The sequence below is a fragment of the Bos javanicus genome, chromosome X (assembly GCF_032452875.1).
Source record: "Bos javanicus breed banteng chromosome X, ARS-OSU_banteng_1.0, whole genome shotgun sequence".
Classification (NCBI taxonomy): domain Eukaryota; kingdom Metazoa; phylum Chordata; class Mammalia; order Artiodactyla; family Bovidae; genus Bos; species Bos javanicus.
The window spans coordinates 99,401,722-99,426,704 of NC_083897.1; the positions used below are offsets into that span (position 1 = coordinate 99,401,722).

General features: G+C 36.5%; 1 long non-coding RNA gene across 1 annotated transcript; it reads left to right on the plus strand.

The window, feature by feature from the left end:
* Window positions 1–284: 284 nt before the first annotated feature.
* LOC133243435 (uncharacterized) lies at window positions 285–23,478 on the plus strand. The gene is made up of 2 exons (XR_009735083.1): window positions 285–512; window positions 578–23,478. It is a non-coding gene; the product is annotated as an uncharacterized LOC133243435 (long non-coding RNA).
* The last annotated feature ends 1,505 nt before the right edge of the window (window positions 23,479–24,983 follow it).

Here is a 24,983-nt window from a genome sequence, read left to right on the forward strand (position 1 = left end):
TTGCTCTGCCGGGAACTGTCTGAGGCCAGCCCTGGTTGTATGCACTTCCCAGGTCTAACCCACTCAGGTTCAGGTACTCGGGTAGTCCTCAGAGGCGCAGACTCGGTTGGGCCTGCGTTTTGTGCCCTTCCCAGATCTGAGGAGCTCAGGTGACCAGGTGTTTGGCGAGCTTGGTTGCTGTGACTTATCCCCTCCCCGGACCCCGCTGCTTGGTTTTCTGGGTGTACAACCGGTGCACCTTCTCAGGCAGATGTTGACTGTCCAGAATCCCAAGAAGTCAACCGGTGCACCTTCTCAGGCAGATGTTGACCATCCAGAATCCCAAGAAGTCTTGGTTAGCAATGAAGCCTGCTTGCAGTTTGGTAGATAAAGCCTCTCTGGGGCCGTGATTGCCCCCTTCCAGCTAAGGCTGCCTTCGCATGCCTGTCACCATAGAGGGTGTATGGGCCGGTCTGCAGCTGGCTTGCTTTGCTCTTTCCTTTGTTCTGTGAGCGGGCCTGATGGTGTCTTAGGTTAGGGCTTTTTGTGTAGCTCTAGTCAGTCCTTTGTTCTGTGAGCGGGCCCGGTGGTGTCCTAGGTTAGGGTTTTTCACATGGTAGCTATCCCACAGTCTGGTTTGCTATCCCAAGTTAGTTCCCTCAGATTGCCCTCGGGGCCTTCAGGCCCAGTCCTTACTCTAAGCAATGCAGCCCATGCCTCCCTGCCCAGCCCCTGCTTGCTAGTGGCGGGTGCAGGCGTCTGTGCTGCTTCTCCGCTGGGGGAGTTACCGTTGGGCACATAATCTGTGGGTTTTAATTATTTATTTATTTTTCCTCCCTTTTATGTTGCCCTCTGTGGTTCCAAGGCTCGCCACAGACTCGGCAGTGAGAATATTTCCTGGTGTTTGGAAACTTCTCTCTTTTTTAAGACTCCTTTCCCGGGATGGAGCTCTGTCCCTACCTCTTTTTATATTTTTTCCTACCTCCTTTTGAAGACAGTGGGCTGCTTTTCTGGGTGCCTGATGTCCTCTACCAGCATTCAGAAGTTGTTTTGTGGCGTTTACTCAGCGTTCAAATGTTCTTTTGAAGAATTTGTGGGGGAGAAAGTGGTCTCCCCATCCTATTCCTCTGCCATCTTGATGGTACAAAATTGATAACAAATACAAAAATCTAGAGTAGAGGTTAGACTCTCAAAAATACAGTATTAAAAAAACCACAAAATAGCAGACGTTATCTAAACAATATGAAATTTGCTTTAAAAATAGGGTCTTTTTTTTTTTTTTTCAAGGTAATAGGTTTTAAAAAAAATTAAAGGGGTAATAAAGAACTGAAAATTTTTTAAAAATTTAAAAATGATAATAGTAAAACATATATAGGATTTCTCTGGAACTCTTGAAGGCAGTGTGTGGTCAGTTCAGTTTCAGATAGTTCCTTATTCCACCTTATACTTCCTCTCAAGGTCTATAGGTCCCTTCCAATGTAGCCAGTGCTAACTATAGGGTTTTAATCTGTTGCACGTATCACTTCCAAAGTTTCTCCCTCTTCTTTGTTTATTTTGGCTTCCTCTGTTTGCAAGTCTCATCAGTATCTAACGTCTGCCCTGACACGAGGGCGCAAAGGTGGTCATTTATTTAGGCTCACTTGTTCAATTGTGCTGCGAGGAGGGAGGAACACTGCAAACACATATCGCTGGCATGTGTGGGGAGTGCTCGCAATGTCTGAGCCACACTGGGTTTGCCCCTGCTCATGGCATGTGTGCTTTCTCAGTCTACACTGCTCGGGCTCCAGGTTACTCTGCCATGGAACTGTCTAAGGCAGGCCCTGGGTTGAGTGCACTTCCCAGATCTATGCTGCTCAGGTTCTCAGGTACTCCACAAAGGCACAGACTCGGTTGGGCCTGCGTTTTGTGCCCTTCTAAGTCCAAGCAGCTCAGGCGACCAGGTGCTTGGCAAGCACACTCTCCCCAGGTACAGTGCGTCTTATCACCTCCCCAGTCCCAGCCGCTCAGTTTCCTGGGTGTGAAGCAGGAGCGCCTTGTCAGGTGTGCCATGCGTCTCCTCTGGAGAGCTGATCTCTGGCTGTGACCCTCCTGGCGGTTGTCAATCATGCAGGATGCCAGGAAGACTTGGTTAGCAACTGGAAGCCTGCTCACAGTTCGGTAGGATATGCCATTTCTGGGGCCAAGTTTGCCCCTTTCCTTCCAGCTCTGGCTGGTGCCCGCCTGCCTCCCTGCCTCCGGCGGGGGATGGGCTGGTCCGCAGCCGGCTAACTCTCCTCTGGTATTTGCTCAGTCCTTTGTTCTGTGAGCAGGCCCGGCAGTGCCTTAGGTTAGAGATTTTCATAGGAAAGTTCTCTCTCTCTCTTTCCTGTTTTTTATTTTTTTATTTTTTCCCCTCTCTGGCTATCCCAACGTTTGGGTTGCTATCTCATGTTAGCTCCCTCAGATTGCCCTCAGGGCATTCAGGCCTGATCTTTACCCTAAGCAGTGCAGCCCATACCTCCCTGTTCAGCCCCTGCTTGCTGGTGGCAGACACGAGCCTCTGATATACTTCTCCACTGGGAGTTGCCATTAGACACATAATCTGTGGCTTTTGTTTATTTTTTCCTCTCAGTTATGTTGCCCTCTGACATTCCAAAACTCCCCACAAACCTGCCGGTGTTTGGAAATTTCTCTTTTAAGACTCCCTTTGCAGGATGGGTATCTGTGCCTAACTCTTTTGTCCCTCTTTTTATCTTTGATATTTAGTCCTACCTCCTTTTGAAGACAATGGGCTGCCTTTCTGGGTGCCTGGTGTCCTCTGCCAGCATTCAGAAGTTGTTTTGTGATATTTGTTCAGCGTGCAAATGATCTTTTGATGAATTTGTGGGAGAGAAAGTGGTCTCCCCATCTTATTCCTCTGCCATCTTAGTGACACCCCTTTGCAATTTTTTGAAAGAGTTTTAGAAGGATAGGCATGATCTCTTCTCTAAATGTTTAATAGAATACTCCTTTGAAGCCATTTGGTCCTGGGCTTTTGTGTTTTGGAAGATTTTTGATCACAGCTTCAATTTCATAGCTTATAACTGGGTTGTTCATAATTTCTATTTCTTCCTGATTCAGTCTTGGAAGATTAAACTTTTCTAAGAACTTGTCCATTTCTTCCAGGTTATCTACTTTATTGCCATATAGTTGTTCATAATAGTCTCTCACAATCCTTTGTATTTCTGCATTGTCTCTTGTAACTTCTACTTTTTCATTTCTAATTTTGTTGATTTGATTCTTCTCTCTTTTTTTTCTTGTTGAGTCTTGCTAAGTGTTTGTCTATTTTGTTTATCTTCTCAAAGAACCAGATTTTAGTTTTATTAGTCTTTACTATTGCTTCTTTCATTTCTTTTTCATGTATTTCTGCTCCCATGTTTATTTCTGTCCTTTTACTAATATTCTTTTTTTTCCTTCTTATTTTTGCAGTTGCTTTAAGTGTAAAGTTAGGTTCTCCACTTGATGTTTTTCTTGTTTCTTGAGGTAGGCTTGTATTGCTATAAGCTTCACTCTTAGAACTGCTTTTGCTGCATCCCATAGGTTTTGAGTTGTCATGTTTTCATTGCCATTTGTTTCTAGAAACTTTTTTATTTCCCTTTTGATTTCTTCAGTAATCTGTTGGTTATTTAGAAACCTGTTGTTTAGTCTCCATGTGTTTGTGTTTCTTACAGTTTTTTTCTTGTAATTAATATCTAGTCTCATAGCATAATGGCCAGAGAAGATGCTTGATATGATTTCAATTTTCTTAAATTTACTGAGGTTTGATTTGTGACCCAACATATGGTGTATCCTGGACAATGTTCCTTGTACACTAGAAAAGGTGTATTCTTCTGCATTTGGCTGCAATGTCCTTAAGATGTCAATGAGATCCATCTCATCTAATGTATCATTTAAGACTTGTGTTTCCATATTAAGTTTTTGTTTTGATGATCTGTCCATTGGTGTGAGTGGGGTGTTAAAGTCCCCTACTATGATTGTGTTGCTGTCAATTTTTCCTTTTATGTCTGTTAGTGCTTGTCTTATGTATTGAGGTGCTCCTATGTTGGGTGCATAGATATTACAATGGTTATGTCTTCCTCTTGGATTGATCCCTTGATCATTATGTAGTGTCCTTCCTTATCTCTTGTAATCTTCTTTATTTTAAGGTCTATTTTGTCTGATATGAGGATTGCTACTCCAGCTTTCCTTTGCTTCCCATTTTTATGGAATATATTTTTCCATCTCCTCACTTTCAGTCTATGTGTGTCTTGAGGTCTGAAGTGGGTTTCTTGCAGAGAGCATATATATGGGTCTTGTTTTTATTTCCATTTAGCCAGTCTGTGTCTTTTGGTTGGAGGATTTAATCCATTTACATTTAAAGTAATTATTGATATATATGTTCCTATTGCCATTTTCTAATTGTTTTGGGTTGATTTTGTAGATCTTTTTTCTTCTGTTGTATTTCATGACTATAGAAGTCAATTTGACATTCATTGTAAAGCTGGTTTGGTGGTACTGAATTCTCTTAACTTTTGCTTATCTGAAAAGCTTTTTATTTCTCCATCAATTTTGAATGAGATCCTTGCTGGACAAAGTAATATTGGTTGTATATTTTTCCCTTTCAGTACTTAAATATATTCTCCCATTCCCTTCTGGCCTACAGAGTTTCTGCTGAAAGATCAGCTTTTAAGCGTATGAAGTTTCCCTTGTCTGTTACTTGTTGATTCTCCCTTGCTGCTTTTAATATTATTTCTTTGTGTTTAGTCTTTGTTAGTTTGATTAGTATGTGTCTTGGCATGTTTCTCCTTGGGATTATTCTATATGGGACTCTTTGTGCCTCTTGGACTTGATTGGTTATTTCCTTTTCCATGTTGGGGAAGTTTTCAACTATAATCTCTTCAAAAACTTTCTCATACCTTTATTTCTCTCTTCTTCTTCTAGGAGCCCTATAATTCGAATTTTGGTGCATTTTATGTGGTCCCAGAGGTCTCTGAGACTGTCCTCAGCTCTTTTCATTCTTTTTACTTTTTTTCTGCTCTTCAGAAATTATTTCCACCATTTTATCTTCCAGCTCACTGATTCATTCTTCTACTTGAGATATTATGCTATTGATTCCTTCTACAGTATTTTTAATTTCAGTAATTGTGTGGTTTGTCTCTGTATGCTTATTCTTTAATATTTCTAGGTCTTTGTTAATTGATTCTTGCATTTTATGCATTTTGTTTTCAAGGTTTTTGATCATCTTCACTATCATTATTCTGAATTCTTTTTTCACATAATTTTCCTTTTCCCTCTTCATTTATTTGGACTTCTGTGTTTCTAGTTTGCTCCTTCATTTGTGCAGTATTTCTCTGCCTTTTCATTTTTTCAAGTATTGTGTGTGAGGTCTCCTTTTCCCAGGTTTCAAGGAAAGATGAATTCTTTCCTTGAAGAAGGTTGAATTTTTTCTTACTTTTGGTTTCTGACCTCTAAAAGTTGGTCCAGTGATTTGTGTGAGCTTTGTATAGGATGAGATTTGTGCTGAGTTTTTGTTTGTTTGTTTGTTTTTTTCCTCTGATGGGCAAGGCTGAATGAGGTGGTACTCTTGTCTGCTGATGATTGGGTTTGTATCTTTGTTTTGTTTGTTGTTTAGATGAAACGTCCTGCACAGGGTGCTATGGGTAGTTGGGTAATGCTGGGTCTTATATTCAAGTGGTTTTCTTTGTGTGAGTTCTCAGTATTTGGTACTCCCTTGGGTTAGTTCTCTGGTAGTCTAGGTGCTTGGAGTCCCCTTCCCAAAGGCTCGAGGTTTGATCTCTGGTCAGGAACAAATATTCCACAAGTGGTTTTTTATGGGATTAAGGGAGAGTATAACAAATCTCCAGAAACGAGAAACCAAAGATGAACCCCAGACCAATGGCAGTTACAAAGTCAGGCACATAATAATTAAAATAATGGAATATACACATATACATATACACCCATGAGCAAAGTGAAAACAGTCTAACAAAAATAAAATATTGGCAACCCACTCCAGTGTTCTTGCCTGGAGAATCCCAGGGATGGGGGAGCCTGGTGAGCTGCCATCTATAGAGTCACACAGTTGGACATGACTGAAGTGATTTAGCAGCAGCAGATTGATCTGGTGAACAAAGGAAATCAAAAATTATATTTACCAATTAAGAACAAAACTAACTTAAGCACAAACTGGAAATCAAAACTAAAGCAAGTTGCCAACTGGGGGATAAAGCAATGAAAACAAAACTAACAAATATGTTGAGAGGAAAACAAAGAAAGAATAGATATGTGAAGTTAAATAGAGGTAGATGAATAATATTTATATGCTTTAAAGATTAACTGCAAGGGGAAAAGAACAGTAGGAAAGTCAAACAAAGGAATAAATGTAGAAAAATATAATAGGTTTTTAAAAATTAAAATTATAAAAAAAGAGAGAAGATGAAAAAATGGAAGAAGTAAAGAAAAAAGGGGAAAAAAAGAAAACTCCACAGAATTGCAAAAGCCCAATGTAGAGGCAGAGGTTTATAACAACAATAGAAGTGTGACTTAATATACACATATACATATACACACATAAGCAAAATCAAAACAGTCCAATAAAAATTAAGTACAATAGATTGACCCAGCAAACAAAGGAAATCAAAAATTATATCTACCAGAACAAAATTAATTAAAGCACAAAATGGAAAACAAAACTAAAGCAAGGTGCCAATTGGGGAATAAAGCAAGGAAAATAAAGCTAACAAATATGTTTTGAGGAAAGGAGAGAAAGAAAAGAAAGAAAGAATATATATGCAAAGTTAAATAGAGGTAGATAAAGAATATTTATACACGTTAAAGATTAAATGCAAGGGGAAAAGAACATTAGGAAAAACAAACAAAGGAATAAATGTAGAAAAATAATAATAGATTTTAAAAATTATAATTAAAATAAGAGAAAAGTAAAAAAAAAAAGTGGAAAACTCCACAGAACTGCAAAATCCCAACAGAGAGGCAGAGGTTTATAACAACTACAAAAAAATGTGACAGAGGAAAAAGGAAAAAAAAAAAAGCCCAAAGGCTTAATTGAATTTCTTAATGCCAGTAAAATTGACAACTACAACAGATGTGTGAAAAAAGGGGAAAAAAGAAAGAAAGTACACAAAAGAATCTACAGAACAACTCAAAAAATAAGAATAATAAATGTTTTTCTTGGGTTTCTGCTGTCAGAGTCCTTTCCCTCCCTGGAAATCACAGTCCACTTTACCTCCCTGGGATGCCCTCCAACACTGTACTGCTCTCTGGACCTGCTTTGGGGGCTGCTCTTATTCTAATCTGGTCCTACTCCTGTGTGTTCTTGCCTCCAATGTCCACAGCTGTCAGAGCTAGTGCATTTTCTTTTGTGGGAGCTCTCAATGGCCTTTTATATATTCCAGACACAGAGTCTGCTTAGTTGATCGTGTGGATTTAATCTGCCACTTACAGCTGGTGGGAATGTTTTGGGTCTTCTTCCTTAGCCACACTGCCCCTGGGTTTCAGTTGTGGTTTTATTTCCACCTCTGCATGTGGTTTGTCCACTGGGGTTTAGCTCCTGAGGCTGCCCTGGAGGGCTTGTGTTTGCCCCTGTGAGGGCCAGGTGTGGAAGTGGTGCATCTGCTTGGGTCACAGGGGTTCTGACAAAGCCATGTACTCTGAGGGGTTGGCGTCTAGGGCAGCAGGACATATAATGCTCTAGAAGGCTATGGCAACCTGTATTGGCCAATACACTCCAGTATTCTTGCCTGGAGAACCCCCTCTCTAACAGAGAAGTCTGACAGGTCGCAAAGAGCTGGACAGGACCGAAGTGACCCTGCCTACATAAACACAAGACTTTTTTTTTTTTTTTTGCCTGTGGCAGCTCTGCCCCAGTGAGAGTTGACCATGAAGGTGATGCAACTGCTTGGCTTGCAGGGACACTGGCAGCACCGAGTGTTCAGGGACACAAACTGCCTCCATGGCAGGAGTTATGGCCCTATCAGAGTCTTTTTTTGAGCCTCTTGTAGCTGGTGATCAGAAGGCTTCTTTGGCCAGTCTTTCTCCATAGCTCTGCCCATTCAGGCACTTAAAGGGATCCCTTGACTGGGGTCCTTCTCTGTTTTTTGGCAAGTCAGACACATAGAGAGGCCCCCATGACTGGGGTCCTACTCTATAGATTGGCACATGAGGCACCACCCCTGGGTGGGGTCCTACTCTTTAGTGCAGTGTGCTTCTATGTTGGCATGTGGGGAGAGAGAGGCTATGGTAATGGGTCCACCCGCTATGTGTGACTCAGCAGTATTGCCTTGCTTCCATGACTGCCTGGCTTTCCCCCACAGGCACTTCCCACCACGATCTCCTCCTTCACATCCCTTTGATCCGTCTCTCTGCTGTCAACAGCAGCCCTCGCACTGGGATTGCTTCACAATCCCCTAAGTCCAGCTCCCAGCCACTGCCCCTTCCAGGAGACCCACGTTCCTGCCCAGCGTATGTATGGCTGTGGCAAGGACTGTCTGATTCTCATTCCAGTTAGGCTGCCACAGATCAGCTGTTTCACTCTCAGCCTTAAATATTTCTCCTCTGACTCAGACAATTTCCCCACTGTGGGGATCGAAACCCTGCTTCAGTTCCCCCACCCACCAAGGGTAGGTCCAGTCCTATTAATACTCTTGTTTTTCCCCACTGTTCCTTCCTCTTACAGAGTTTTGTGTGGTTCTATATATTCTTTTCTACAAGTCAGGTCCTCCTTTATGCTCTCAGCTGGTGTTCTGCATGCACTTTTGTGTCTGTATGTGTATTCTTGATGTATCCATAGAGAGAGATGTACTCCACAGCCACCTACTCCTCCACCATCTTTTTCTCTATATATGTTTTGTTCTTTATATATGTGAGTCTGTTTCTGCTTCACTGCATAAATTCACAAGTTTTATATTTTAGACTTTACAAGTGATAATATAGAGTATTTATTTTACTATCTAGGTCCATCCACATTATTCCAAATGGCAGAATTTCATTCTTTTGTATGGTTGAGTAATATCCCATTGTATACATATGCCACATCTTTATTTATTCATCACTTGATGGACATTTAAGTTGCTTCCATATCTTGGTTGTTGTAAATATTACTGCTGTGAACATTGGGCTGCATGTATCTTTTCACCAATTAGTCCTTTTTTCAGATATATATACCTAGGAATTACTAGATGATATGGTAATTTTATTTTTACTTTTTTAAGAAATCTCATTACTCTTTCCATAATGTTATGCCAATTTACATTCCAACCAAAAATGTACAACTGTTCCCTTTTGTTTACATTCTTATTAACATTTGTTATATTTGTGGAGTATTTGATGCCAGCCATCTGGACATTTGTGAAGTGATGTATCATTGTGAATTTAAGAAGGACTTTGTATAATGTCAAATTTACCACAAAGACATACCAACTTTAAGCTCATATGCCTCAAACATCACAGATCCTAAATATGTGAAGCAAACATTGACAGAATTATAAGGAGGGAAGGCATGTCAGATAAAGAGTAAAATTCTATTTTCAATATTGAATAGACCAACCAGACAAGAAATAAGTAAAAAAGAAAGAAAGAAAGAAAAATAACAAACATGAAGAATACTATAAAACAATGGACCTGAGATGATGTATAGAGAAAATTCTATCCAATAATGGCAAAATTCATATTTATCTCAAATTCACACAGAACAATCTCCAGGATAGATCACCTGTTAGTCAAAAAAAATAAGTCTTGTAAATTTAAGACTATCAAAATCATATTGTGTTTCCAACAATGTAATAAAACTAGAAATTAGTGGTGGAGGGAAAAGAGAAAATCTAGAAATTAAAAATACAGATACAATGCTAATTAAACAATCAAGGGTCAAAGAAGAAATCATAATGATCAAAGATAGATTAGAAAGTATCCTGAGACTACTGATTATAACCACATATCAAAACCTATGAGATGCTAAGAGAAATTTTTAACTGTAAATACTCACATTACAAAAATAATGACTCCCTCAAAAAAAAAAAAAAAATCCATGACTGCACACATTAAGAAAAATAGAAAAGAAAAAATAAACAAACCCACAGCTAAATGCAGGAAGGAAATAATAAATATTAGAGTAGAGATAAACAAAATAAAGAATTCTTTAAAAGAAAAGAGAACATCAATGAAATCAAGCATTGGATTATTGAAAAGATCAATGACCTTGACAAACCTTTAATAGATTCAGATAAAAGAAAGAAGACACAAAAAACCTAAAAATATAAATAAGAGATATAACAAAATATCTTAAAGAAATAAAGGTATTATAATAAAATACTATTAACAGTTGGATCTTCTAGATAAAATGGACAGATTTTTAGAAACTCACAGCCTTTCAAGCTGAATCATGAAGAAACAGATCATCTGAAAATACCTAAAACTACTAAGGGAATTAAATCAGTAATCAAAAACCTCCCAGAAAGAAAAGTCCAGGACCAGATGTCTTCACTGGTGAATTCTAACAAACATGTAAGGAAGAATTAACATCAATTATCCTCAAAATCTTTCAAAATATTTAAAATGGAACATGTCCAAATGTATTACCCTAGTACCAAAGTGAAACAAAACCACGACAAGTTATCTATGGAACAATATCCCTGATGAATATTGATATAATACTACCAAACAGAATTCAAAAGCAGGATATAAGACCATGTAAGATTTACTCATGGAAAGCAAGAATAGTTCAATATGTAAACACCAATCAATATAATATGGCTCATTAGAAAAATGAAAGGAAAAAAACAAAATCATCCCAATTGATGCATAAAAAGAATTGGAATTTTACAAAATCCAACACACATTTTGTAACAAAAAATTAAAAAAAAAACTAAGAATAGGACAAAAACTTAATATAATAAAGGTCATGTAGTAAAATCTCACATCTATTATACTAAATATTGAAAGGCTTAAAACTTTACCTCTGAGATTAGGTACAAAACAAAGATGCTTGATTTTGCCACTTTTATTCAACATAGTGTAGGAAATTCTAAACAGAGCAGTCATGCAATAAAAAGAAACAAAAGATAAACAAATGGGAAAGAAAGAAGTAAAACTTTCTGTTCACAGATAACATAATTTTATATGTACAATATTCTGAATATAAAAAAACTATTGAAACTAATAAATGAATATAACAAAGTAGCAGGACACTAAATCAACATGAAAAAATCAGTTGTGCTTCTATACAATAAAATAAACAGTCTAAAAAGGAAATTTAGAAATTACTTCCTCTTCCAATAATATATTTGGGAACAATCTTAAAAGGAAGTAATAGGCTTGTACAATAAAAATTACAATACATTGCTGAAATAAAGAATACCTAAATAAAGACACTTTCTGTTCTTATAGTGGAAGAAAATATTATTAATATAATATATATATATTAATACCACCCAAGGAAATCTATTGCTTTGATGCAATCCTTATCAAAATTCCAGTGGTGATGAAATGAAATGAAACACAAATGAAAAGTACATTATAATATCTATATGGAATCTTAAGGAATAGAAAATAGGCAAAATATTCTTGCAAAAGAAAAAAGTTGAAACTTTTATACTTAATGATTTCAAGATCTATTGGCAAACTTCTGTCATCAAAGCAATGTGGTACTGGCATAAACATAGATATATAGAACATAGAATGAAATACAGAGCCCAGGGGAAAAAAAAATCTTTATGTATATAGGCAAAATATTTTGACAATGACATAAAGATAATACAGTGGGTAAAAACAGTCTTGTCAGTAAATACTGTTGGAAGAACAAGATATCCACATACAAAAGAATGGAGAATGATTCTTAACTTACACCATGCAAAAAATTAACTCAAAAGGGATCAAAACCTAAGGCAATGGCTACAGCTATAAAAACCTTAGTCAAAAACATAAGGAAAAAATTCGACAGAAGATTTCAAAATGTTTTCTTTAGTATAATATGCTACACACAGGCAACAAAAGAGAAAACAAATAGTGTGGGCAAGCTGGGGACATGATGGTGGAGTAGAAGGACATGAGCTAATCTGTTCTGATGAAAACACAAAATCACAACTAACTGTTGATCAACCATTGACAAAAAATTAAAAAAAAAAAAACAAAACTGGAGCCTATCAAAAAAGATATCCTACATACAAAGACAAAGAAGAAATCACAAGGAGATGGTGAAAGTGAAAGTCACTCAGGGGTGTCTGATTCTTTGTGACTTCATGGACTATACAGTCTGTGGAATTCTCCAGTCCAGAATACTGGAGTGGGTAGCCATTCCCTTCTCCAGGGGATCTTCCCAACCCAGGGATCAAACCCAGTTCTCCCACATTGCAGGCATATTCTTTACCAGCAGAGCCACCAGGGAAGCCCAAGGAGATGGTAGAAGGGGTGAAATCACAATAAAATCAAATCCCATATCCACTGGGTGAGTAAATCCCCAACTGGAAAATAATGATGTCACAGAAGTTCTCCCATAGTAGTGAAGGTTGTGAGCTCAGTGCTAGGCTCTCCAAGCTGGGAATCTGGAAACAGGTGGAGGATCACCCAGAGAATATGGCTTTGAAGGCCAGTGGGATTTGGTCACAGAAATTCCACAGGACTAGGGGAAACAGAAACTCCGCTCTTGGAGGGTTGCACACAAGATCGTATGTGCCCCAGGACTCAGGGGAAAAATCAGATAGAACCTGGGCCAGACCTACCTGCTAGTATTGGAGGGTCTCCTTCAGAGGCCAGGGGCAGATGTGGCTCACATCTTTGTCTTTGAAGACAAAGACAATGGCCGTGGTAGTTCTGGGGAATACTTATTGGCATGAGCTCTCCCAAAGGCTGTCATTTTCTCACCGAGACAAGGCCCCACTCAACAGCCTGTAGGCTACAGTGCTGGGATGCCTCAGTACAAACAATCAACAGGTGAGGTATCATAGCCCCATCCATTAGCAGAAAGACTGCTTAAAGTCTTCTTGAGCACACAGCTTCCCAGGGAAAGCAACTGTTCACACAGCTCTGCCACCCGAGGAACAAAACTCAGCTTCATCCACCAGGGTGCAGACAGCAGAAGCAAGAAGAATTACAAGCCTTCTGAAAGGAAACTGCAATCACAGAAAGTCAGACAAAATGAATTGGCAGAGGAATATGTCCCAGATGAAAGATCAAGATAAAACCCCAAAAGTATAACTAAGTGAAGAAGAGATAGGCAATCTGGATGAAAATAATTCAGAGTAATGAAAGTAAAGATGATTCAAGAACTCAGAAAAAGAATGGAGGCACAGATTGAGAAGATACAAGAAATAATTAACAAAGACCTAGCAAACTAAAGAAAAAAAAAAAAGATAAACCATACAATAACTAAAATGAAAAATGCACTAGAAAATCTCAAAAGAAGAATAACTGAGGCAGAAAAATTAATAAACTGAAAGACAGAATGGTGGGAATCACAGATACAGATCTGAATAAAGAAAAATGAAGTGAGAACAGTCTCAGAGACTGCTAGGACAAAAATAAATGCAACAACATCATATTGTAGAGCTCCCAGAGGGAGCAGAGAGAGAGAAAGGGAAGGAGAATATATTTGAAGAGATAATACCTGAAAACTTCCCTAACGTGAGAAAGGAAATAGTCACCCAGTTTGAGGAAGTACAGAATCCTATACAAGATAAACCCAAGGAGGAACACGGCAAGACACATATTAAACAAATTATCAAAAATTAAATACAAAGAAAAGATATTAAAAGCAAAAGGGAAAATCAAGAAATAACTTACAAGGGAACTCTCATAAGGTTATCATCTTATTTCTCATCAGAAACTCTGCAGGCCAGAAATGATAGCCATGATATATTTAATCATATAATTAAATATATGATTTATTTATTTTGTAGGAAAGGCAAGAACCTACACCCAAGGATAATCTACCTAACAAGGCTCTCATTAAGATTGGACAGAGAAATCAAAAGCTTTACAGACAAGCAAAAGCTAAGAAAATTCCTCACAACTGGAACAGCTTTATAATAAATACCTAATGAAAATTTCTAGGTGGAAAAGAAAATTACAAATGGAAAAGCTCTCCAGTAATGGCAAATATACAGTAAGTGTAGCAAATTATTCACACACAAATATGATATGAAAACCATAAAAAATGAGAAAAGGAGAATACAATGAAGAATATTGAAATGGATTTGAATTTAAGAGACCAGTAACTTGAGAAAAACTTATTTGTATACAGATTGCTATATCAAAACTTTATGGTAACCACAAACCAAAAATCTACAATGTATACGCACAAAAAAGTAAAAGGAATCCAAGCACAACAGTAAAGGTAATCATCAAATCACAAGAGAAGGTAACAAAAGAGAAAGGGCTAAAAAGAACCTATGAAAATGAATCCAAAACAACAAAATAGCATTAAGAACATACATGTTGATAATTACCTTAAACATTAATGGATTAAATACTCTACTGAAGACATAGACTGTCTGAATGTATACAAAAATAAGACTCATATATATACTGTCTAAAAGAGAGCCACTTCAGATATATGGACACACACAGATGGAAAGTGAGTGGATGGAAAAAGTATTCCATGCAAATGGAAATACAAAGAAAGCTGGAATAACAATACTCATATCAGTGGAAATAAACTTTGAAACAAAGACTGTTGCATGAGACAAAGGACTCTATATAGTGATCCAGGCATCAATCCAAGAAGAAGATATAAAAATTATAAATATATATGCAGCCTATATAGGAGCACCTCAATATATAAGGAAAATACTAAAAGTCATAAAGGGAGAAATTGACAGTAATACAATAACAGTGTATTGATACTCTAATTTCATCAATGGACACATCATCCAGACAGAATATTAATAATGAAACACAGGTCTTAAATGACACATTGGACTATGTGGATTTAACTGATATGTATGGATTATCCATCCAACATCAGAAGAATGCACATTCTTTTCAAGTGCACATGGAACATTCTGAAGGATTGATCATATGCTGGACCAAAAAGAGAGCCTTGATAAATTTAATAAAACTGAAATATTATCAAGTATCTTTTATGACAACAAAGCTATGATATTAAAATCAACTGCATGAATAGAACTAAAAAACACAAACATGTGGAGGCTAAATAATATGCTACTGAACAACCAATGGATAATAGGAGAAAGCAAAGAGTAAACCCCAAAATACCTAGAGACAAATGAAAATGAAAGCACAAGAATTCAAAATCTATGAGACAGAGCAAAAATATTTCTTAAGAGGAAGGTTTGTAGAAATACAATCTTATCTCAGGAAAGAAACATTTTAAAAAATCACAAATAAACAGTCTAACCTTACACCAAAAACAGCTACAGAAAAGGGAAAAAAAGCAAAACCCAAAGTCAGCAGAAGGAAAGAAATTATAAAGAGCAAAAATAAATGCCATAGAGACCAAGAAAAATCAATGAAACTAAAAGCTAATTATGAAAGGATAAACAAAATTGATAATTTTTTAGTGAGACTCATCAAGAAGAAAACTGATAAACTTTTAGTGAGACTCATCAATTAATAAAATTAGGAAAGAAAAAGAATGTTACAATGGACACCACAGAAATAAAATGGATCATAAGAGACTACTACAAGCAACTATATGCAATAAAATGAATGACTAAGTAATAAATGGACTAAGGTAAAATATCCCAAGACAAAGGAGGATGAAATAGAAATAGACCAATCACAATTATTAAAATTGAAACTGATGTTGAAACACCAAACAAACAAAAGTCCAGAACTATTTGGCTTCACAAGAGAATTCTATCAAACATTTAGAGAAGATTTAGTAGCTATCCATCTGAAACTATTTTTGAATATTGCAGAGGAAGAAGTACTCATAAACTCATTCTATTGGGTCTCCATCACTCTGATACTAAGACCAAAAATAGATGCCTCCAAAAAAGGAAACTATAGACCAGTATCACTGATGACATAGACACAGCAATCCACTACAAGCAATCTGAATCCAACAATACACTAAAAGGATCATACACCATGATCAAGTGGGATTTATCCCAAGGATACAGGTATTTTTCAAAAACCACAAATCAATCAGTGTGACACACTACATCAGTAAATTGAAGGAAAAAATATATAGTCATCTTAATAGATGAAGGAAAAACTTTTGACAAAATTCAACACCCATTTATCATAAAAACACTCCAGAAAGTGGGCATAGAAGGAACATACCTCAACATAATAAAGGCCATATATGACAAACTAACAGCTAACAGAATACTTAGTGTTGAAAAGCATTTCCTCTAAGATCAGGAACAAGATTAAGATATCCATTCTTGCCAATTTTATCCAACATAGTTTTGGAAGTCCTAGCAAAAGGCAATCAGAGAAGAAAAGAAATAAAAGGAATCCACATTGGAAAAAAAATTAAAACTGTCACTGTTTGTAGATGATATGTTCCCACACATAGAAAAGCCTAAAGATGGTATCATCAATAAATTTCCTGAGATTGAAGGATACAAAATTAATACACAGAAATATGTTGCATTTCTACACACTAAAAATGAAATATCTGAAAGAGAAATTTAAAAAACATTCCCATTTACCATCAAATCAAGAAGAATAAAATACCTATGAATAAACCTGAGGAGACAAAAGACCTGTACTCTAAAAAAGGCACTGATGAGCTAAACCAAAAGGCACTGATGAAATAAATCAAAGATTAAACAAATAGATGGAAAGATACACCATGTTCTTGGATATAAGAAATTAATATCATCAAAGTAACTATAGTCCTCATGGAATCTACAGATTCAGTGCAATTCCTATCAAATTACCAGTGGCATTTTTCAAAGAACCAGAACAAAAAACTTAAAATTTGCAAGAAAACACAAAAGGCCCAGAATAGCTAAAACAATCCTGAGAAAGAAGAAAGAAGCTGGAGGTATCAGCCACCCTATCTTCAGACTATATTACAAAGCTACAGCCATCAAAACCATATGATACTGACACAAAAACAGAAACACAGGTCAATGAAACAGGATGGAAAGCCCAGAAATAAACTCATGCACCTATGGTCAATTAATCTATGACAAAGGAGGCAAGCATATACATTTCTTGAAAGAACAGTCTCTTCAATAAATGGTACTGGAAAAACTGGACAGCTACATATAAAAATAAAACTATGACATTCTTTAACATGACACACAAAAATAAATTTAAAATGGAATAAAGACTTATATGTAAAACTAAACACTATAAAACTCTTAAAGGACAACGTTGGCAGATCATACTTTAGCATACATTGTAGAAATATTTTTGACCCATGTCTCAGAATAATGATAATAGAAATAAATAAATGGAATTTAATTAAACTTAAAAGCATTTGCCCAGCAAAGGAAACCATAAAAAATGAAAAGACAACCCACAGAGTGATAGAAAATTATTTCAAAGGATGCAACCTAAGGGATTAGTCTCCAAAGTTTTCAAACAGCTCATGCATTTCAATATCTAAAAAACAAACACCCCAATCAAAAAATGAGCTAAAGACATATACATTTCTCCAAAGAACAGATACACATGGCCAAGAGGCATATGAAATGATGCTCAACATCACTAATTACTGGAGAAATCCAAATCAAAACTGCAGTGAATTATAACCTCATACTTGTCAGAATGGCCATCATCAAAAAATCTACAAACAATGAATTATGGAGATGACGTGTAGAAAAGGGAATCTTTCTACACTATTTGTTGACATATAAATTGGTATAGCCACTATGGAGAATACAGAGGTTCCTCAAAAAACTAAAAATTGAGAGCTACTATATGATCCAGCAATCCCATTTCTTGGCATATAGCTGGAGAAAATTATAATTTAACTATATATATATACCCCAATCTTCACCTTAGCACTATTTACAGTAGCCAGACATGGAGGGAATCTAAATGTCAATCAACAGAGAAATGTATAAAGAAGATGTAGTGCATATATACAATGGGATGTTAACTGGGTCATAAAAAATAAAGTACTCTCATTGCAGCAACATGGATGGACATAAAGATTGTCATACTGAGTGAAGTAAGTCAGATAGAGAAAGACAAATGCCATGTTATCACTTATATGTGGAATCTTAAAAAGGCTACAAATGAACTTATTTACAAAACAGAAATAGAGCATCAGATGCAGGAAATCTACTTATGGGTACCAGGGTGTAAGAGGGGAGGGAAAAATTTGGAGATTAGCATTGAGATATACACACTACTATATATAAAATAGATTACTAATAACAACCTACTGTATAGCACAGGGAACTCTATTTAATAGTCAGTAATAAGCTGTATTTGACTACACAAAAGTATTTGTGTGGATCACAGCAAACTGTGGATAATTCTTAAAGAGATGGGAATACCAGACCACCTTACCTGTCTCTGGAGAAACCTGTATTCGGATCAAAAAGCAACAGCTAGAAATGATCATGGGAACAACTTAGCAACTGAACAATAACAATGAACAATAAATGAGGAAAGAATCTAAAAAAAAAAGTTGACAAATGTATATGGGTAACATGATTCCCTTTGCTGTACAACAGAAACTAATACAACAATGTCAAAATTTTTTAAATTGAAGTTGTCACTAGAAATAAGACCTTTCATAATTATAAAGGTAGGTAGGTTTAGTCACTAAGAAGTGTCAAACTCTTGCGACCCTATGGAATGTAGCCCTCCAGGCTCCTCAGTCCATGGGATTTTCCAGGAAGAATACTGGAGTGGGTTGCCATTTCCTTCTCCAGGGGAATTTTCCCGACCCAGGTGTTGAGCACAGGTCTTCTGCATTGCAAGCAGACTCTTTACTGACTAAGCCACCAGAAAATAATTATAAAACATAAATGTAAATTAAAAGAGATTTTTAGAGTAGGTCAAACCACTACACAACTGTAGTTGTCTACAAGAAACCTACCTACTTCAAATACAAAGGCACTTATAGATAAAAAGTAAATGGATTAAGAAAGCTTGCTATAACAACACTAGTCAAAATAATGTGGGATTTTGTAGTACAAATAAAGTCCTCTCCTTTATCGCCCTCTACTGGTAGAACTCACACTCTGCCCTGATTTCTGTCCTTGACACTTAGCTATGTGACATTTGTCAATCTACATATGGACTGTAGCCCTCCAGGCTCCTCTGTCCATGGGGATTCTGCAGGCAAGAATACTGGAGTGGGTTGCCATGCCCTCCTCCAAGGGATCTTCCTGACCCAGGGATCAAACCAGGGTCTCCCACATTACAGGTGGATTCTTTATCATCTGAGCCACCAGGGAAGCCCAATCCACATTGTAAATGATAGTAAAGCTTACATTCATTCCTAACTGTAGATAAATGTACAAATAAAACACCAGTACCTCCAGCAAAAAGAAAATATAGGAGTAGCTAGATTAATTTTAGAGCAGACTTCAAAGGAAGGACAGTTATAGCAGATTTAAAAGGGACATTTCATATAGAAAAAGATTCAATTCTCAAAGAGAACATACTTTTTAATATGTGTATACCTAAAAACACACCATCAAACTACATGAAGCAAAAACTGATAGCAGAAATACACAAATCCACTATTATAGTTGATGACTTTAACACCTTTCCTCAGAAATGTAAAGGCCCAGGAGGCAGAAAATCAATAAAGACATGGTTAAACTCAACACCATTTATCAACTGGTAATAATGAACATCTTTTGAATACTTCATCAAAAAACAAAATACACACATTGTTCTCAAGCTCACACAGAAAAGTCATCAATATAGAACACATTCTCATCTATAAAAGATCTTAATAAATGTAAAAAATAGAAATCATACAGTGTCTGCTCTCAGTCTACCAGAGAGCAGACATAACAAGGGAGCTAAACTAGAAACAAATAACATAAAGATAGGTGGAAAATTCCAGAGTATGTGGAGATTAAGAAACACACTTCAGAAAAATGAATTAAAGAGGAAATTTCAAAGAAATCTAATCATATTGTGAACCACATGAAAACAAAAACATAACTTATCAAAATGTGGTATGCAGTGAAAGCAGTGCCTACAGGGAAATTTATAGCATTGAAGACATGTATGAGACAGGAAGGCAGATATAAACCAATAATTTAAGTTTCTACCTTGTATGACTAGGTAAAGAAGGATTAATTAAATCAAAGTAAACATAAGAAAAATAATAATAGAGTAGAAATTGTTGAAATTAAAAGCAAGAAATCAATAGATATAATAATAAAAGCTTGGCCTTTGAAGGTCAATAAAGTCGATAAGTATCTGGTCAGGTCAACTAACAAAAGAAGCTAGAACACAAATTATTAGTGTTAGAAATGAAAGAAGACATAAATACAAAAGGTATAAGAATTAAAGGATAACAAATACTATGAAAACTTTATGCCCACAAATACAATAACTTAGATGAAAGCAGATCAATACTTTAAACTATACAATTTACCAAAATTCACAAAAGAATAAGCAATCTGAATAGGCTTATATCTATATAAAATGAAATAAATAACCAATAAATTTTGAATATAGAAGGCACCTGTACCAGACAGATTCACTGGTAAATTCTACCAAACATGTAAGAAAAACATTATGTTGAGTCTCTTAAATTTCGTTCAGAGTATAGAAGTTGAGGGAATACATTTTTTTACTCATTCTATAAGGACGGCATTATCCTAACTCCAAAATCAGACAAAGATATTACAAAAAAGAAAACTAAAGCCCAATATTTTTAATGAACATGAAATCCTCAACAAAATATTATTCAGCCACATCCAAAAGAGTCTAAAAAGAATTACACACTGAGACTGAATGAGATTTGTCCCTGGTGTGCAAAGCTGGTTCAACATTCTATATAAAATCAATTAATGCTATCTAAGGACTTCACTGGTGGCTCAATCTCTGGGTTGGGAAGATCCCCTGGAGAAGGAAATGGCAATCCATTCCAGGACTATTGCCTGGAAAATCCCATGGACAGAGGAGCCTGGTTGGCTACAGTCCATGGGGTCGCAAAGAGTCGGACACGACTGAGCGACTTTACTTTCACTGTCATCACATCAACAGACTGAAGAACAATCATATGATCATATCGATGTTGTTATTCAGTCGCTAAGTCCTATCTGACTGTATGCAACCCCATCGACTGCAGCATGCCAGGTTAATTTGGTGACACCACTCAACTAGCTCATTCTCTGTTGCCCTCAATCTTTCCCAGCATCAGGGTCTTTTCCAATGAGGCAGCTCTTTGCATCATGTGCCCAAAGTGTTGGAGCTTCAATATCAGTCCTTCTAATGAATATTCAGGGTTGATTTCCTTTAGAGTTCACTGGTTTGATCTCCTGCAGTCCAAGGGATTCTCAAGCATCTCCAGCACCACAGCTCAAAAGCACCAATTCTTCAGCACTCAGCCTTCTTTTATGGTACAACACTCACATCCATACATGACTACTGGAAACACCATAGCTTTGACTATATGGACTTTTGTCAGCAAAGTGATGTCTCCGTTTTTTAATATGCTTTCTAGGTTTGTCATAGCTTTTCTTCCAGGCAGCAAGCCTCTTTTAATTTTATAACTGCAGTAATTATCCACAGTGATTTTGTAGCCCAAGAAAACAAAATCCGCCACAATTTCCATTTTTTCCCATCTTTTTGCCATGAAGTGTTGGGGCCAGATGCCATGATCTTAGTTTTTTGAATGCTGAGTTTTAAGAAAGCTTTTTCATTCTCCTCTTTCACCTTCATCAAGAGGCTCTTTAGTCCCTCTTCACTTTCTGCCATTAGGGTGGTATCATCTGTATCAATAGAGGAAGAAAAAACATTTTAGCAAATTCCATACCCATTTATGATAAAACTCTCAGATCTTTCACAACTAGTATTATACTTAATTGTGAGAACTGGGAGCTTTCCCACTAAAATCACATACAGAGCAAGGATGTCCCCTTACTATTTTTTAATACTATAAAGTATAACCTTAGTAATGAAATAAGGGAAGAAAAGGAAATAAACATACAGATTGGAAAGCAAGACAAAAATTGTCTGTGTTCACTGATGGTAAGTTCATCTATAAGAATATACAAAAGATTGCCTTGGCTATTTGAGGTTTTTTGTATTTCCATACAAATTGTGAAATTATTTGTTGTAGCTCTGTGAAAAATACTGTTGGTAGCTTGATAGGGATTGCATTGAATCTATAGATTGCTTTGGGTAGTATACTCATTTTCACTATATTGATTCTTCTGATCCATGAACATGGTATATTTTTCCATCTATTAGTGTCCTCTTTGATTTCTTTCATCAGTGTTTTATAGTTTTCTATATGTAGGTCTTTAGTTTCTTTAGGTAGATATATTCCTAAGTATTTTATTCTTTTCATTGCAATGGTGAATGGAATTGTTTCCTTAATTTCTCTTCCTGTTTTCTCTTTATTAGTGTATAGGAATGCAAGGGATTTCTGTGTGTTGATTTTATATCCTGCAACTTTACTATATTCATTGATTAGCTCTAGTAATTTTCTGGTGGAGTCTTTAGGGTTTTCTATGTAGAGGATCATGTCATCTGCAAACAGTGAGAGTTGTACTTCTTCTTTTCCAATTTGGATTCCTTTTATTTCTTTTTCTGCTCTGATTGCTGTGGCCAAAACTTCCAAAACTATGTTGAATAGTAGTGGTGAGAGTAGGCACCCTTATCTTGTTCCTGACTTTAGGGGAAGAATGGAACTGGAGGAATCAACCTGCCTGACTTCAGGCTCTACTACAAAGCCACAGTCATCAAGACAGTATGGTACTGGCACAAAGACAGAAATATAGATAAATGGAACAAAATAGAAAGCCCAGAGATAAACCCATGCACCTATGGACAGCTTATCTTTGACAAAGGAGGCGAGAATATACAGTGGAGAAAAGAAAATCTTTTTAACAAGTGGTGCTGGGAAAACTGGTCAACTACTTGTAAAAGAATGAAACTAGAACACTTTCTAACACCATACACAAAAGTAAACTCAAAATGGATTAAAGATCTAAACATAAGACCAGAAACTATAAAACTCTTAGAGGAGAACATAGGCAAAACACTCTCTGACATACATCAGAGCAGGATCCTCTATGACCCACCTCACTGAATATTGGAAATAAAAGCAAAAATAAATGGGATCTAATTAAAATTCAAAGCTTCCGCACAACAAAATAAACTATAAGCAAGGTGAAAAGACAGCCTTAAGAGTGGGAGAAAATAATAGCAAATGAAGCAACTGACAAACAACTAACCTCAAAAATATACAAGCAACTCTTGCAGCTCAATTCCAGAAAAATAAACGACCCAATCAAAAAATGGGCCAAAGAACTAAATAGACATTTCTCCAAAGAAGACATACAGATGGCTAACAAACACATGAAAAGATGCTCAACATCACTCATTATCAGGGAAATGCAAATCAAAACCACAATGAGGTACCATTTCACATCAGTCAGAATGGCTGTGATCCAAAAGTCTACAAGCAATAAATGCTGGAGAGGGTGTGGGGAAAAGGGAAGCCTCTTACACTGTTGGTGGGAATGCAAAGTAGTATAGCCACTATGGAGAACAGTTTGGAGATTCCTTAAAAAACTGGAAATAGAACTACCATACGACCCAGCAATCCCACTGCTGGGCATACACACCGAGGAAACCAGAATTGAAAGAGACATGTGTACTCCAGTGTTCATTGCAGCACCGTTTATAATATCCAGGACATGGAAGCAACCTAGATGTCCATCAGCAGATGAATGGATAAGAAAGTTGTGGTACATATATACAATGGAGTATTACTCAGCCATTAAAAAGAATACATTTGAATCAGTTCTAATGAGGTGGATGAAACTGGAGCCTATTATACAGAGTGAAGTAAGCCAGAAAGAAAAACATCAATACAGTATACTAATGCATATATATGGAATTTAGAAAGATGGTAATGCCAACCTTGTATGCTAGACAGCAAAAGAGACACAGATGTATAGAAAAGTCTTTGGGACTCTGTGGGAGAGGGAACGGGGGGGATGATTTGGGAGAATGGTATTAACACATGTATAATATATAAGAAATGAATCGCCAGTCCAGGTTCGATGCAGGATACAGGAAGCCTGGGGCTGGTGCACTGGGATGACCCAGAGGGATGGTATGGGGAGGGAGGTGGGAGGGGGTTCAGCATGGGGAACACGTGTACACCCTTGGCAGATGCATGTTGATGTATGGCAAAACCAATACAATATTGTAAAGTAAAAAAAAAAAAAAAATACAATTGAGGAAAAAAAAAGAATTAAAAAAATTAAAAAAAAAGAATATACAAAAGAGACAGGAAATAATAAGTGGTTACAGAAAGCTTGAAGGATATAAGATTATTATACAAAATTGAAGTGCTTTCCTATATACCAATAAGAAACAAGCAGAATTTGAAATTAACATAAAATAACATTTATATTAATACATATGAAAATGAGATATGATGTATAAATCTAACAAAATATGTACAAGATCTATATGAGAAAAACTACAAAAGTCTGACAAAGAAAAATTTAAAAGAACCAAACAAATGAAGAGATATTCCATGTTCATGAATAGGAAGACAATATTATTAATATTTCAACTTGCCTTACATATGCAGTCTATCCCTAATCCAAATCTCAGAAAATTACTTTATGAATTTTGATAAGCTGAATCTAAAGTTACACAGAAAGGTAAAAGACACTTAATAGTCAACACCACATTAAAGGAAAAGTTAGAGGGCTGACATTCATGACTTCAAGGAAGTCATGACTTAAAGCAAAATACATATGACAATATGGTATTGGGGAAAAATAGACAAAGAAACCTGGGGAACAAAATAGAAAGCCCAGAAGTAGACACCATACTTATGGTCAATTTATCTTTGACAAAGGAGCAGAGGTGATATAAAGGAGAAAAAAGAATTATAACAGTAC